Source organism: Oncorhynchus mykiss, chromosome 7, assembly GCF_057628025.1.
Source record: "Oncorhynchus mykiss isolate SJ-2025 chromosome 7, ASM5762802v1, whole genome shotgun sequence".
Lineage (NCBI taxonomy): Eukaryota > Metazoa > Chordata > Actinopteri > Salmoniformes > Salmonidae > Oncorhynchus > Oncorhynchus mykiss.
This window is the reverse complement of record NC_143028.1, coordinates 42,495,818-42,513,661: the sequence shown is the minus strand read 5'-3', so window position 1 is coordinate 42,513,661 and position 17,844 is coordinate 42,495,818. Positions and strand designations below refer to the sequence as shown.

Genomic DNA, 17,844 nt, shown 5'->3' with positions numbered 1-17,844 from the left:
CTTGTCAGCTCGGGGGTTTGAACTCGCAACCTTCCGGTTACTAGTCCAACGCTCTAACCACTAGGCTACCCTGCCGCCCCACCTGGTATCAGGTGAATGTGTTTTTTTTTTTTTTTGTTGGCTTGTTGGCATGGAGTATGGATAAGGCCACTGAGCTAGCCTATTTACCGGGTGGTCTTCATGGTCTCTTAATTTTGAGATTATTTATTAATGATAAATAAATAGGCCTAATTAAATGTAATGCACACTTACATCTTCTCTAGCAGTGTAGGCCTATATGTGTTAGTATGTTTGTAGGAGGGGAACAGTGGCCACTGTGGGAAATTACCCAATGAACTGCTGCTGCTACTCATATTCTTAACAAATGGAGCCCCTTTTTCTCTCTCCCTTTCTGTCACACACAGGGTGTCAGGCTGCATTAACAATGAATCAATCTTCTGGGAGATTCTTTGACTACAGATGGGCTGAAGTGACTTGGATGCATTGCTTTTGCTCTTTGTCCATTTTGCTACTGTGTTCTCATTAACGGGCTTCGTCTCATGGGAGCGGGAACATCTCTCTATGTGGTGTCAGAGCTTTGTAGCAGATGAACCAATCCAATGATTTCCATGGCATATTGATTGGATACTGTTGGTGTGTTTTTGAGTTGGTGTTTGTCAGCAGTTAGACTTTAGGATTTGAAAGAGCATTCTTGGCCTTATTTAATTGTTAGTATAAGAAAATTGCCCTCATCCTTGCCACCTCTGAAAGCGTGGACTTTTACTTCCATCAATAAGAATGAGCGGGAAAATAAGCGAATGCCTCATCACCTTTTGTGTGGTGGCGAGGCCCTTTTTGATAACTACCTCCACTCTGTCTTTGTCACGCTGCATTTTTTGCTCCATTGATGTCTGAATAGATGGCATTCTTTTAGTGTGTCGTAAGGGGTGTGTGTTACTGAGAGAGGATGTTAGATCAAAGGTATTTTGTGTGTGGCATTAACAAGATGAATAGTGGGGAGAGCGGAGTAGTGGCTGCGGAAGGGCTCTTGATGACACAGCGAGCTGAAAGGAAAGCCTGATTGTTTTCCTAATTGGAATTTTGATTCTTTGGCCTGTATCTTTTTTTTTTTTTTTTTAGGGTAAAATAGGAGTGGTAGTGAGGAGCTTAAATGGAAAGGCTACATTGGGATTTGGGCAATATTTCCCCAATCAAATTAACTCATGGATAACATTTTTGTCTCTGCATCCAGTATGAAGGAAGTTGAAGGTAGCATTGGCTCATGAAACTAACTAGCGTTACCACAATACCTGGAAGTATATGGTATCTACTAGCACGATAGCAGTTACCATAGACTTTAAGCATGTAAATCTTGGTTGGGTAACAAACAAAAACAAGTGGGATGCAAGCCAGCAAAGCCACTACACAAAACTAATCGATACATGAATTGCACTATAACGGTGACAAATGGTACCCACAAACAGCCTACATAAAGCTGTCCCAACAGTAGTCCCAACATTTTACCACCGATACACTTTCAGCAAAACAGTTCATTCTGCCTCATTTACTGCCTTAAAAAAAACATAGCTGATATGGCTGACTTGCTTAAACAAATGTGGTTTCTAATGACAATTGAACTATGGCATAAGGGGACGACAAGCGGATAAGAGTCAATCCGTGATTTAGACATTAATGAGCGAGCTAGGACGGACGTAGTTATATTGACTATTTGTTTAGCACTTTTGAAATGCACCGCAACAGAATATAGAACATGGGCCGGCCGCTCTTAGTGTTCTCCCTGTACACCAAGTCAGAACCGTAGGATAAATAAAGGGGGCATATAAGCAGACAATTAAAGCGCCTACAATATTCAATGGTTACATTTCTCTAAAACGGGTTATAGGCTACATGTGAGCTACCAAGTCAGAACAGTATGTGAAATTAAGAGGGGTAAACAGACCAACTTATTAGGGTGAGAGAAATGAGGTTGAATCATGATGACATCATTGATCTTCAGGTCATAGCTCCAGAAAGTGGCTGGAATTGAATGACTGTTCAAAATGTATTTTTGCAGTTGGAGCTCGTTTATTACTGACTTCCCAGTTGTCTTGCACTCACTGAAGTCAATTTTTCAGTTCCGAGTTATCGTTTGTTTTGAGCGCGGCACAAGTCATGCTTCATTGACAGCATGGCCAATGTTGAATGTTTATCATTAGTGATACACCGATATATTTTTGGCCGATAACGATATCCAATATTTCCCTTGCCAAAAAACCCCAAATAGGATATTTAAAACTTGAGTGGCCTTTTAAGCATTCTAGTATAGTTAACACACACACATGGATGCAGCGGTCTAAGCCACTGCATCTCAGTGCATCTCAGTGCAAGAGGTTTCACTACGGTCCCAGACTGTATCACATCTGGCTGTGATTGGGAGTCCCATAGGGCGGCGCACAATTGACCCAGCGTCGTCCGGGTTTGGCTGTGGTAGGCCGTCATTGTAAATAAGAAGTTGTTCTTAACAGACTTGCCTAGTTAAATTAAGGTTACACACACACCACACTGACCAAAAAGTTATTTTGTTATCATTTACATCATCAAACCTATTTCTCTCACTTACATGCTGTGCCGTTTTGTTTTTCAGTCGTTTCATTCTCAACCAGGATTTTTTGGGGTCTTTGCATGTCAAAATATATCGTATTTGTCGTGTCAAATAACACTATTTGACCAATCAGGACCTGAATATGACTGCACGTCAAACATTTTTGTATGTAGTTATTATACTCGTATTTCATATGTCACGGCGATTCATCGATACGTATGCTATGATGCTGGTAAAGGTGTCTCGCGCACCTACAGTGCTGGCAATAAAAAAAGCTAGCTAGCTCATGGATGCAAACAACGTTCTTCCCCAAAAATATAGCAATGTGACAATCTGTTTCAGTAGCTATAGTTAGCTAACTATATAGGTAGGTACCATCATCTAAAATATCCCAAATTTATAAGACTGTTCTTATTTGATTAATGGTGGTCTGAGATCTTTGAAGCTAGCCACAATAAGGATTAGCCACACAAGTGGACTTTGTGGTTTGCCTTCAAAATAAAAGTATTGGTGCTAGCTAGGTACCACAGAAGTTGCGGTCAAACAAATTATGCTTTATTACCAACACAGTATTGTAAACATCGTTCATGGCCGGTGTTTGCTGACTTTTTTTTGTTGTACTGCTTTGACAGTGCTACTGTATCTTTTTTGACACGCAAACGACGTTCCATACTATGTATGTCGGGATGCTAATAGCAGTGACGCTATTACTGTGTAACTCCGATAGGGCAACATCGGAAAAATAGCGCACTTGGTAGTGTTAAACGGTGCTCAACCAGTTGGCGAATGCCAACATCACCCACGACAGAACAGTTGATTTTCAAGGGCAATGAATTCAATATTTGGCTTTAATGGATTTCGCCCTAGAGTTCTCTCGCTGACATTTTGTTACTCTTTCAAATGACTGCTTGACTTGTTGACAGCTCGATCCACACAGCAGATATTGTGGGCTAGTTTAGGAATGCTGTGTTGCACGTATAGAGCAAAATATTATGCCATGTACCTTCGTTATATACGTATGCACATCAGCTTTGACATCGGTTTTGCACATCGGACGTTAAGATGGACATGGACAATACATCGGTGAACATATCGGAATCAGACGATATTAGCTTAAAAATGCCAGGATTGGTATCGTCCATCCCTATTTATCATTTTAAACTTGGAAAAGAGCCCCTTAATCCCATATTTGGGACCACACAGCCACTCCACTGAATGGCAGGCTAGTGATTGCTTTGCAAACGACTCATTGTTAAATTAGCAATTTCCAACTTGTGTCATGTTTATGGCCGATGAGCACCGATACATTTTAGCTATAGTTTCTCTTCATTACTTATTTTCAAATAACAAGGAATAAAAAGGATTTGCCAGTAGATTGTCGACTTGATTCATGATGTCGACTGCTAGCTAAGATTTTGCAAGTATGATGTTGACATGATCAGTCCAACCAAAGCTGCTGTACATATAACTTGATTTGATGTCATTTTATCTGTGGCCACTGACCTTGAGCCTTCTTGGGTGGGCACTTCTAATGTAACTCTATGGCAGCACTGACGGGGCTAGAATTTTCTAGCTCTACCCTTAGACTTGGCGATGACGTAGTGTCCCCATGAGTGACAGAACACTGACCCAATCACGGCGCAACGCTCTCTTTTCTGCTGTTTTGCCCCATGACAGAAAGCACTGAGCTAGGCTGAAACACCTGCATTTTTGGAGCTGCCTTACTCAAGAAAGCAAAAAAGAGTGTTTGTTTGCGGCTTTATTAACTAAATTATATATATTTTTACATTGTTTGCAAACTGATATGTGACACGTATTAATGCAAAACAGGCAAGCCCCTCCCCCAAACTGCATGCAGAGACAAATGAATCTAACTCTGGGGAAGTAGATAAAGGGTTTCATTGTCAAAATCCTGAATTATCCCTGTAGGTGATCCTTATTAACTTGGAATAGGTAGGCTTTTTCTCTTGTGGAGTTAAGTGTAATTTTCTTGTTGGGTGTCAGTCACACTAGGGTTACACAGAGTTTACACAAATCCTCAAAGTTCTACAGCTGCATCATTTGAGAGCGTCTTGACTGGCTGCATCATTGCTTGGTATGGCAACAGCACCGCCCTGGATTGCATGGGCGAACAGATTGTGGTGCAGACAGCTCAGTACATCACTTGGGCTGAGCTCCCTGCCATCCAGGACCTCTATATCAGGCCCAGAAAATCATTGGACTCCAACCACCCAAGCCATAGACTGTTCTCTCCGCTTCGAAATTGCCGGTGCATCAAGACTGACACAAACAGGCTCCTGAACAGCGTCTATCCCAAAGCCATAACTTTGCAAAATTGCTAACAAAATGGCTGCACGGACGATCTTAGTTGACGCTCGTATTTTATTTAAACGTTTACATGCCCTCTTCACACTCACAGGACTCTACGCGTGCACACACACAATCATCATTTACACTTTTGCTACTCTTTTTATCGTACATCCTGATGCCTAGTCACCTTATCCCTATACGTACTGTATCTACCTCTATCACTCCAGTATCCCTGCACATTGTAAATATGGTACTGGAACTGACCCTGTATATAGCTTCTTGCTTTTCTGTGTTCTCATTTTTATTTCTCATGTGTTTTTGTTCTGCCTTGTGTTTATTGTTAGTGCTATATTGATGTTGATTACTGCATTGTTGGGTTTGGAGATTGCAAGGAAGGCATTTCGCTGTACTTGAAACATTTAAATATTAGTAATTTAGTAGACGCCCTTATCCAGAGTGACTTGCAGTAGTGCTTTCATCATAAGGTAGCTAAATACGACAACCACATCTCAGTCATAGTATATTGAACAAAAATACATTTTGCAACAATTTTACTGAGTTACAGTTCATATAAGGGAAATAAATTCATTAGGCTCTATTCAATGGATTTCGCATGAATTGGAAGGGGCGCAGCCATGGGTGGGCCTGGGAGGGCATCGGCCCACCCACTTGCTAGCAAGGCCCTCCCACTGAATGGGCCTGGCTCCCCAATCAGAATTTGATTTCCCCTGCAAAAGGGCTTCATAACAGACAGAGATACTCCTCAGTTTCTCCGGGTGGCTGGTCTCAGATGATCCTGAAGGTGAAGAAGCTGAATGTGGAGGTCCTGGGCTGGCGTGATTACTCGTACCCTGCGGTTGTGAGGCTGATTGGACGTACTGTCAAATTCTCTAAAACAATGTTGGAAGCAGCTTATGGTAGAGAAATGAACATTACATTGTCTGGCAACAGCTCTGGTGGACATTCCTGCAGGCAGCATGCCAATTACACACTCCCTCAGCTTCTTTTTTTATTTCACCTCATGAAACATGGGACCAACACTTTACATGTTGCGTTTTATATTTTTGTTCAGTATAAGTCAACTTTTTTTTTTTATTAAAAAAAATCTACAGTTAACTCAAGGTGTAACATTTTAGTTCTGGTTCTTCTTTGGCGAGAGCGCTAAAGTAGCATCCAGTTGTATGACGCTACATTTCCGTGACGATACAGTCCTGCACAACAAGCTCAAGGTCAGTCATTCATGTGGTGACAGTAGACTGTATCACTGCATGTCAACACACACCTGAGGGGAACCAAAGCCCCACATCTTAACAAATACACACAGGTTAGCTGGTTGAAATATTTAGGATTAAATTTCTGACAGTGAGTTAAATACCGGATGTGTAGGAACTGCAGAGCAACTTAAACGGCAGAATTTCCTTCAATAAAAACCACCAAACCCTAGTCTCTATCACTTCGTGCAGTCTGGCTCTACTACTATCACTTCGTATTAAATCATTCCCCCATTCACCTCTTGTTCAACTCTGAGGTAATACCCAAATGCAGGGGTAATTCTGCCGTATGTGAGCCATCCACACTTATGAAGGCTAAACGTGCAGCCTGAAGCAATCATTGCACCAAATTCCAATTTATAACCAGCAAGGCTTTGTAACAGTTCTGTTGTAAAGGAGGGGGAAGGGGGTTGCACAGCGCTCTACCACCAGTCTCTACTTTCTCTCCCTTGCTTGTAAAACTGGTTCACCTGAACAACTGAATGGGAGGGTAGCTCCCTGCCCTGGTTTTGTTACCATTGTAAATTGTTAGCAAGACTATTTGTGTTTTGTTTAGGGCCCCCTCTTTCTAAAGTTGGGGAAGAAAGGGGTGGGGGGGGGAGAAATGTTACCAGATGCTTTTTGTCATGTGGGCAGAGTAAGTTCTGGATGAACTTCTCAACTGCTACACTGCCACCTTGCCCGCCCCACGTCTGCCTCCACAGCTAGAAGTAGAGCTAAGTTTTGAGTGACACAGAATTCCACCCTGAAGTGAGAAGGCCCCTGCTATTCCGGGGTCGATCAGCAAGCATACTGCAGATTAACAACACTGTCAACATCAAATTCTGACCACATTTTATTGTAACTTTTACATTTGTCCAACTACGTACAGTGAGGGGTAAAAAGTATTTGATCCCCTGCTGATTTTGTACATTTGCCCACTGACAAATGATCAGACTATAATTTTAATGGTAGGTTTATTTGAACAGTGAGACAGAATAACAACAACAAAAAATTCAGAAAAACGCATGTCAAAAATGTTATAAATTGGTTTGCATTTTAATAAGGGAAGTAAGTATTTGACCCCCTCTCAATCAGAAAGATTTCTGGCTCCCAGGTGTTGTTCATACAGGTAACGAGCTGAGATTAGGAGCACACTCTTAAATGGGTGCTCCTAATCTCAGCTTGTTACCTGTATAAAAGACACCTGTCCACAGAAGCAATCAATCAGATTCCAAACTCTCCACCATGGCCAAGACCAAAGAGCTCTCCAAGGATGTCAGGGACAAGATTGTAGACCTACATAAGGCTGGACTGGGCTAAAAGACCATCGCCAAGCAGCTTGGTGAGAAGGTGACCGCAGTTGGTGTGATTATTCGCAAATGGAAGGAACACAAAATAACTGTCAATCTCCCTCTGCCTGGGGCTCCATGCAATATCTCACCTCGTGGAGTTGCAATGATCATGAGAATGGTGAGGAATCAGCCCAGAACTACACAGGAGGATCTTGTCAATGATCTCAAGGCAGCTGGGACCATAGTCACCAAGAAAACAATTGGTAACGCACTATGCCGCGAAGGACTGAAATCCTGTAGCGCCCGCAAGGTCCCTCTGCTCAAGAAAGCACATATACATGCCTGTCTGAAGTTTGCCCAAAGAACATCTGAATGATTCAGAGGACCAGTGGGTGAAAGTGTTATGGTCAGATGAGACCAAATGGAGCTATTTGACATCAACTCAACTCGCTGTGTTCGGAGGAGGGGGAATGACCCCAAGAACACCATCCCCCACCATCAAACATGGAGGTGGAAACATTATGCTTTGGGGGTGTTTTCCTGCTAAAGGGACCGGACAACTTCACTGCATCAAAGGGACGATGGACGGGGCCATGTACCGTCAAATCTTGGGTGTTTTTGGAATATATTAACATATTCCCACCCTTGCCATTTCTGCTCAGTTGCTACCGTGATGTCACTCTTCTTCATGAGGTTTAAGGCAACACCCAATCCAAGGGTTGCTTTCCGATACCTGTCGATCCATGTTTTAAGAGCAGGCCAGCATTGCTGTCATTTTCCCCACAGATGTAGAGCAATGAGATGAAACACAGGCGCAAACCCATTTTGGTGGTCTTGGCTCTGCATTCATGCACCTCAACTGATGATCTGTACCAGGAGTCTGGACTCTACTTGTGCTCCGTTCCCGTATTGCTACTAGCCTGGCAAATGAAGCTTTCTTTCCCTATGCGCAAAAGAGGCCCCCAACATCGGGAGGCTCTGCCATCATACTTTATATTAAGATACCTGAGGAAACACCATGTAGAGACACCTTTTGAACTAAACCCATGTCAGAGGTTATATTTTAAAGTGCAAGCCAGAGCAAATGCCCTTTGACACTTCACTATTCTAAATGGGTGGTGAAAGCCGAATCTTCCTCAGCTGCCTTTTTGTAGAACATTAATTAATTCATCCTGCCATACTTGAATGGGCTTTTGCACATAGATGCAGTTGAGAAGATTTGTAATCCTGTGTAGTTCTTAGAACCAACATGATAGGTGGATTTTTTTATGGTCATTTCCATGTAAAATGACCTATGAGCACCAACATGTGAAGTCATAGGTGCATGTCAATTTTTGGAGGGGAAATTAAGGCATAGCCAAAAAATAAAATAAAAATCGTTCCCCACTTTTTCATCTTAAAAATTAGACGGTGGCTTTTTGTCTTTATTTCACCTTTATTTAACCAGGTAGGCCAGTTGAGAACAAGTTGTCATTTACAACTGCGACCTGGCCAAGATAAAGCAAAGCAGTGCGACAAAAACAACAGTTGCACATAAACAAACGTACAGTCAATAACACAATAGTAAAATCTATGTTCATTGTGTGCAAATGTAGGGAGGTAGGCAATAAATAGGCTGTAGATGTGAAAAATAATTACAATTTCACATTAATACTGGAGTGATGGGTGCAATAGGGTAAGTAACAATATGGGGTGTGCTATTTACAGATTGGCTGTGTACAGTGATTGGTAAGCTGCTCTGACAGCTGATGCTAAAAATTAGAGGGAGAGCTAAGACTCCAGCTTCAGTGAATTTTTTTTTTTTTTTTTTTTTTTTTTTTTTGTGTTTTGTATTTCATTCCAGTCATTGGCAGCAGAGAACTGGAAGGAAAGGCAGCCAAAGGAAGTGTTTGCTTTGGGGATGACCCGTGCAATATACCTGTTGGAGCACGTGCTACAGGGTGTTGCTATGGTGACCAGTGAGCTGAGATGAGGCAGGGCTTTACCTAGCAAAGACTTATGGATGGCCTGAAGCCAGTGGGTTTTGTGACGAAGATGTAATGAGGGCCAGCCAATGAGAGCATACAGGTTGCAGTGGTGGGTAGTAATTTGGGCTTTGGTGATAAAACTGCTTCCAATTTGCTGAGTAGAGTGTTGGAGGATATTTTATAAATTACATCACCGAAGTCAAGGATCGGTAGGATACCCTTGTAAAACTGACTATGTTAGGCAGCGTGAGTGATGGAGGCTTTGTTGCGAAATAGGAAGCCGATTCTAGATTTAATTTTGGATTGGAGATGCTTAATGTGAGTCGAAGGAGAGTTTACAGTTTAACCAGACACCTATGTATTTGTAGTTGTCCACATGCTAGGTCAGAACCATCCAGATTAGTGATGCTAGTCAGGCGGGAGGGTGCAGGCCGTAATCGGTTGAAGAGCATGCACTTAGGTTTACTACCATTTAAAAACAGTTGGAGGCCACGGAAGGAGTGTTGTATGGTGTTGAAGCTCGTTTTGAGGTTTGTTAGCACAGTGTCCAAAGAAGGGCCCCATGTTTACAGAATAGTGTCGTCTCCGTAGAGGTGGATCAGAGAATCACCAGCAGCAAGAGCAACATCATTGATATATACAGAGAAAAGGGTCGACCTGAGAATTGAACCCTGAATTGAACCCCTATCTAAGAGGGTGCCCATGGTTATGGATTTAGGGTTGTACCTGGTATGTTCCTTTGATTTGTGTGAGATTATGGGGATCTAGCTTAGATTGTAGGACGGCCAGGGTGTTAAGCATGTCCCAGTTTAGGTCCCCTAATAGTATGAACTCTGAAGATAGATGGGGAGCGAACAATTCACATATAGTGTCCAGGGCACAGCTGGGGGCTGAAGGGGGTCTATAACAAGCGGCAACGGTGAGACTTGTTTCTGGAAAGGTGGCTTTAAAAAACATTTTTTAAGTAGAAGCTTGACTTGTTTGGGCACAGACCTGGATAGTATGACAGAGCAGTAGAGCGCAACTCTGCCCCCTTTGGCAGTTCTTTCTTGTCGGAAAATGTTATAGTTAGGGGTCGAAATTTCTGGATTTTTGGTGGACTTCCTAAGTCAGGATTCAGACACGGCTAGGACATCCGGGTTGGCAGAGTGTTCTAAAGCAGTGAATAAAACAAACTTGGGGAGGAGGCTTCTAATGTTAACATGCATGAAACCAATGCTTTTATGGTTACAGAAGTCAACAAATGAGTGCCTGGGGAATGGGAGTGATGCTGGGGGTTGCAGGGCCTGAGTTAACCTCTACATCACCAGAGGAGGAGTAGGATAAGAGTACGGCTAAAAGAACTGGTCGTGTAGTGCGTTCGGAACAGAGTTAAAGGAGCAGGTTACTGGGCATGGAAGAATAGATTCAAGGCATAATGTACAGTAGGGGTCGACCGATTATGATTTTTCAACGCCGATACCGATTATTGGAGGACCAAAAAAGCCGATAACGATTAATCGGCCGATTTTTAAAATATATATATATATATATATCATATGTATTTGTAATAATGACAATTACAACAATACTGAATTAACACTTATTTTAACTTAATATAATACATCAATAAAATCAATTTAGCTTCAAGTAGATAATGAAACCTGTTAAATTTGGTTTAAATAATGCAAAAACAAAGTGTTGGAGAAGAACGTAAAAGTGCAATATGTGCTATGTAAGAAAGCTAACGTTTCAGTTCCTTACTCAGAACATGAGAACATATGAAAGCTGGTGGTTCCTTTTAACATTAGTCTTCAATATTCCCAGTTAAGAAGCTTTAGGTTGTAGTTATTATAGGACTATTTCCCTCTATACCATTTGTATTTCATTAACCTTTGACTATTGGATGTTCTTATAGGCACTTTAGTATTGCCAGTGTAACAGTATAGCCTCCGTCCCTCTCCTCGCTCCTCCCTGGGCTCGAACCAGCAACACAACGACAACAGCCACCACATCGAAGCAGCGTTACCCATGCAGAGCAAGGGAAACAACCTCCCCAAGGCTCAGAGCGAGTGAAGTTTGAAACGCTATTAGCGCGCGCTAACTTGCCAGTCATTTCACTTCGGTCACACCAGCCTCATCTCAGGAGTTGATAGGTTTGAAGTCATAAACAGCGCAATGCTTGACGCACAACGAAGAGCTGCTGGCAAAACGCACGAAAGTGCTGTTTGAATGAATGTTTACGCTTCTGCCTACCACCGCTCAGTCAGATACTTAGATACTTGTATGCTCAGTCAGATTATATGCAACACAGGACACGCTAGATAATATCTAGTAATATCATCAACCATGTGTAGTTAACTAGTGATTATGATAAGTTTAATGCTAGCTAGCAACTTACCTTGGCTTACTGCATTTGCGTAGCAGGCAGTTTCCTCGTGGAGTGCAACGAGAGGCAGGTCGTTATTGCGTTGGACTAGTTAACTGTAAGGTTGCAAGATTGGATCCCCCGAGCTGACAAGGTGAAAATCTGTCTTTCTGCCCCTGAACGAGGCAGTTAAACCCACCGTTCCTAGGCCGTCATTGAAAATAAGAATGTGTTCTTAACTGACTTGCCTAGTTAAATAATGATTAAATAAAGGTGTAAAAAAAATAAAATAATAATCAGCGCCCAACAATACCGATTTCTGATTGTTATGAACTTGAAATCGGACTTAATTAATCGGCCATTCCGATTAATCGGTCAACCTCTAATGTACAGACAAGGGTATGGTAGGATGTGAGCCAGGTGTGGTCAATATAAGGGCTAGCTAAGGAATATTGAGCAGGGCTGGAGGCTCTACAGTGAAATAAGAGAAATTACTAACCAAAACAGCAATCGACAAGGCAGGGAGAGGCATGTGTAGCTGAGTGATCATAGGGTCCAGTGAGTAGCTAGGTGAGCAGACAGCTAGCAGGCCGGTGCTAGCAGATGGGCCTGCAGGGGACGCCTGTAGAAACCCCCTCAGACGGTTATGTCAGCAGACCAGTTGTTATGGATCGGCGGGGCTCCGTGTCAGCTTTAAAGGGTTCCAGGACAAATGGCAAAATAGGTATTGTAGCCCAGGAATTGGCTGATGGATCTCTTCGGCTAGCCGGGAGATGGTCCTAGCTCCAGGCTAACTGGTGCATTTTTTGGAGATGGCGACGTTAGCCAGGATTAGTCACTCGGATAGCAGTTAGCTAGCTGCGATGTTTGCTGTAGGAATCCAGAGATGTGGTAGGGAAAAACAGTCCGATATGCTCTGGGTTGATATCGCGCTGTGCAGGAGTTGACAGTGCTGAGGCTGACTGATGTCTGAGTTGATGCCGGTGATGACCGCTAGCAGTGGCTAACTGACTAGTAGCTAGTTAGCTGGCTAGCTTCTGAAGGGGGTTCCAGTTCTAAAGTATAGAAAATAGCAGATCCATACCACATTGGGTGAGGCGGGTTGCAAGAGTATGTTCAGTCCATAGATGGAAATTGAGATTAAAAATATATATACGAAGAAAAACGATATATACAAGAGACGGGACAAGACCATCAAAGCAGACATCCCACTGCTACACCATCTTGGAAGCTTTGATTTCTGGTCAATCAGATGGAAAGGGGCTCTTAGAAAAATTCTTAAGGTATTAGAAATGCATCAAACCACAATGTTGAAGTAAAGACCCCTGCCAACTAATATTTTATATTTAGTTTAAAAAAAGTTGTTCTGTAAGTTTAGGAAGCATTGTCTTGTACCTTGTTATTCGGTTACCAAAAACTCAAATATTTTAAAGATTATTTAAAAATAAAAAAAAAGAAATCTCCCACGTGAGGGAGGATAATGAAAGTTCACAGAAGTAACAAGTAAAGGTGGAACTACCAATCGTATTGTTTTAACTGATATAAAGATAAGTGATTTTAAAACTGTAATTCTGTTACGAAGTTGAAAATGGAATTACAAACTGTGTAATGGAACTACTGCAATTGAATTGGCTACATTGGGAAATCATAGTAGTCTCAAATCAGTTTGGTAACGGGCTAGTGTCCTCCCTTACACTGGCATACTGTTATGTTAAGCTCATAACTCTTTCTTTCTGTCATCTAGTGTTCAAAGCAAGCAGTGTGCACCGACTCACTCCTGAGTCGCTCGAGCAAATCCCCATCGGATAGCCCCCAAAAATGTATGGATATTATTTGAATAGTGAAATCATTTCAAATGTCCATCCCTACTACCATGAAATCTACCCTCTTTCCATTTACTGTAACGAGCATGCTCACCCACTAAGCACCGACTGACACCGAATGTCAATGGACGCTGAAAAGTAGTTAAAATTGGGTCAGTCCGCCCTGGCCGGACAAAATCTGAACCAATCAGAGGTCTGTTTCACAAGTTTGGACAGTACAGTAGACCACAGTGTAATGTACTGTATTCGATTGTGCCCATTCTGTGGAGATAAATGGATTGACCTAATTTGACGCATTTGATCAAGTTCACCACTTGCAGCTATACATGTAGTGTTTCTTTTTAATTATGGGAATTCTGTGTTTAACTCATGAGTCACCTGATGTAATATTATTATTATCTGTGAAGAAGACAAATCGTCCTCTTATTTGAAAGCTACTGCGTGTGCTTCTTTCTCTCTGCACAGTCGGAAATGCTCTTTTTCCCATAAATTCTCAAACAAACCAAATTGGCAGAGTAAATAAAGAAAAGGAGGAGTAAGGGGATTGGGGGGGGGGGTAGTGGTGAAACTGGCATCAGACCTTTTTGACTGGAATTATTTGCAGGTGTCATAGTTCAGCTGCTGCGATTGGCTGAGGAAAGGTAACATTTAAACCACGTTAAACTTTTGACCCCGCAGGAGCTACACAGGAACGCCCAGGTCTGGCGTGGAACAGAGCCTGCTCTCTTCCTGTGTTTACTCCACAGATCCATGAGGGAGGAGCCAGCGAGGAGGAAATCATGTGTCGTGCTCTGAAATGAAAGTTGGCTTTTCAGCTGAGCAACACCGTTAACACTACACACTGCTCCTGCCTGGGTGGTGGAGGTATAAAGTTAACCCTCCTCTCTCTGTAGACTGGTGTGTTTTCATTGTTCCTATTATTGACCCTCGAGTTGAAACTTGTGGTAGAGATTTTATATTGTTCTTCAAATTATTTTCCTCATGAGGTTGATAAATTACCATGTGTTTTGCTTCTTCAATAGGAGTCTGAGAAGAGCTGGTATGTTATCTCAATAGGCAGAATGGAGGCATAGCAGGCTTGGCGCTCTGTGCTGTCAGATAAAAGGCTCATTGGCCATTGATTAATGAAACCAGTAGCATAATATTAGCCCTGCGTGATCAAATCACACACACACTTGTTTCGGCCATGGTCGGGTTTCTATCGGTTGCATGATGGTGTGTGGGAGGGTGGGTGCCTTCTCAAGAAGAGAAGCTGCTGTGCTCTGAATGATCTTTCTGCTGTGCCTCTTTCTGCTATGCCTCTGCTGTGCCTTTCTCTTTGTGTATTTCTCTTCCCCTGCACTGCAGCACCACCAATTCCCTCTAATGTTCATGTGCACACACTCGCACCTCGTCAGAAAACAGCACGCAGACAGACAGGCAGAGAAGACACACATGCTGACTGGGTCCTATGTAGTTGGGTTGTATCTAGAGTGGCATATCCCTTTTACTGTTGCACCTCTCTGAATAAGCCCGAAGAGCCCATTGGCTGTTACACTGCCTGGCCCTTTGAAGAGGTACAGGTATGGTTGTTTTCTTGTCCCGAATCTCTGCCCTCCTTCCTTTTCAGTTCTTACCTCCCCCTCTTTCTTTGTCTCTTCATACTGAGTGAGAGAATAGGAGTTTGTGAAAGGCTTGTTTTTATTCTAATGTGAGCTGTTTCTCCATGAGGCTGGGGGTGTGTTTGAACTCTACTGTAAACCTTAGCTACTGCTGTCTCCTGTCTGACGGAGGTGCTGGCATTTCACTGGATAAGATAAAGCATTTTTGGATGAGAAGAAATCACGCTTCTACATATCTTTGTGTACTGAAGCTTCTTTCTCCTCCCATCTCACTCAGTCATGTTGGTTACAGAAATGGACAGGACTGTGGCTAACGGTACTATGGGGCTGGTTTTGATGATCTGAATACAAAAACAGCATGTTTAATTTACAATGACCAAAATGCATACGCAACATGTAAAGTGTTGATTTCGTGAGCTGAAATAAAAGATCCCAGAAATGTTCCATATGCACAAAGCCCCCCCCCCCCCCCCGACGGGTGGCATAATCCATCCACCCAACGGGTGGCATATCAAGAAGCTGATTTAAACTGCATGATCATTACACAGGTGCACCTTTTGCTGGGGACAAAACATGGCCACTCTAAAATGTGCAGTTTTGTCACACAACACAATGCCACAGGTTTCTCAAGTTTTGAGGGAATGTGCAATTGGCATGCTGACTGCAGGAATGTCCAGCAGAGCTGTTGTCAGATAATTGTATGTTAATTTCTTTAGCTGCCACCAATGTTATTTTTGAGAATTTGTCAGTATGTCCAACCGGCCTCAACTGCAGACCACGTGTATGGCGTTGTGTGGCTGAACGGTTTTCTGTTGTGAACATAGTGCCCCATGGTGGGGTTATGGTATGGACAGGCATAAGCTACGAACACAATTGCAATTTGAATGCACAGAGATCCGTTGATGAGATCCTGAGGCCCATTGTCATGCCAAATGGGGGTCACATCAGTCAGTATCTGCTCTTTTCTGATCCACGCCCCTATTTAATTTGTTTTAATGTGTCTGTGACCAACAGATGCATATCTGTATTCAGTCTCGTGAAATCCATAGATTGGGGCCTAATGAATTTATTTCAATTGACTGATTTTCCTTGTTGCGTTTTTATAATGCAACTCTCTTGGGATGGACAGAGGGGACGTCTCCAGACTGTCCTGCCCTCAAGTGCAGACTGCGAGAACAACAGCCCCCCCCCCCCCCCCCCCCCCCCCCCCCCAATGCTCAGGGCTTGGTTGGAATTCCGAGCTGCCAGTCCGCTTCCGACTGGATAATGGAGTCTTTCTTACAGTTTTACAGCTGAGCTTTTTTAGAAGTCTGCACAAGTTTTCACATGCTTGGCATGTCTGCCTCGCTGTACTTCAGTCCCATTTGTGAATCACATTTCTTTCTTTATCATAAGTCATAGTTCTGTCTCAACGACCCACTATTTTCATGAGAATCATGTGTTTTCACAAATGGATAAAACTGTTCAGATTCTGTAGCTAACTCGGTCACCTGTTTACATGGATGCGACAACAAAACAAAGGATTTGTTGATGTGCACGCTGTCAACTTCAGCTATATAAAATGGATATGACACGGGTTGAGACGGGAGAAAAGTTCCTGTAGTGTGAGCAGCAGCTATTGTAGCCGTTGTCATCCCAAAGTGGCTGAAAAATGTGTGTTTTGCTGGGGTGGAGGTGGGGCTGGTCTTTGAAGAAAAACAGGAAGTCATTCTGTCCTCTTGTTTCCTTTTGCACTTGACGTCCCAAACTCTTGTTAGATGCCTTTTTGTTTCTTTATGACTGTGGGGGTGGGGGTTGGTTGAATGGTTGAATACAGGGTAATTGCGCCAAATGTATCTGCCACTGCTTTCATATTTGAAGACCAAAGACAGGTGGGTCAGTTGGTGACGGTTTGTCTGCTTACGATGTTGCGGTTATGTTTAAGTTTACGTGTGGAGAGCTGTGGTCTGGTCAGTCCGTAGTGTGTGGTGTCTTTGTTGTGCTAGCCTGCGTATCACAGTTCAGATTACAGGCTTTAGTACAAGCGCAGCTAGAATGTCCTCTTCTGATCCTGACTTAGTGACACTGCAGCTCTTGAGCTCAGCTCAACTCTTCCTCCCTTTTCCACCCCTTCCTTTCTCTCTTTTTACAGTACCTCCCCTGTCATATTCATGTCTTCTGTTGTTATGAAAATATGCCACCTCATTCAAAAAATGTGTGTGTGTGCGCCCCTTGTCAGACTTGTGTTACCAGTTTATTGGCCGCCGACCTGAAGTAATGCATGTCTAGAAGGGAGATGCAAACAATTTAGCCTTGGTGCTTGACTTGAAGTGGCACACACTCTCCTCCCAACATCTCTCGTTCCTCATCCATTCTCTCTCTTTCTCCCTCGCTCTGTTTTAATTATTCAGCTGCACCTTTAGCTCAGTTGCTGTGAACCATTTTTGGGGTTTGATCTGTGTGGAAGATCCCATAGGAACACACAGGTGGTGCATCGCTCTACTTTTTTTGTGTGCGCAGTGTTTCCCCTATATGCACCACCGCTGCTAAATCGTGGCTGCCACTGCAAATCAATAAGAAAATTATTTTTGGGACCCCATTGATATTATTATGTTTTGAGTCACTCAGATGGCAAAAAAACAAAGCATAATCAATGACAAATATATAGTATAGCAGGAAACTAGCTTTAAA

General features: G+C 42.8%; 1 protein-coding gene across 10 annotated transcripts in view; it reads left to right on the top strand.

Moving 5' to 3' along the window:
- Nucleotides 1–17,844, top strand: part of LOC110527920 (nuclear receptor coactivator 3) — a 43,603-nt gene that overhangs the window by 1,546 nt on the left and 24,213 nt on the right. For 2 of the 10 annotated variants that reach the window (XM_090241058.1, XM_090241056.1), the window contains exon 1: nucleotides 16,877–17,045. The exons of the other annotated variants lie outside the window; for them this stretch is intronic. The gene's annotated coding sequence lies outside the window, so the exon portion shown is untranslated. Of the gene's footprint in view, nucleotides 1–16,876; nucleotides 17,046–17,844 lie in introns of those variants that run through there. 10 annotated transcript variants of the gene reach the window in all.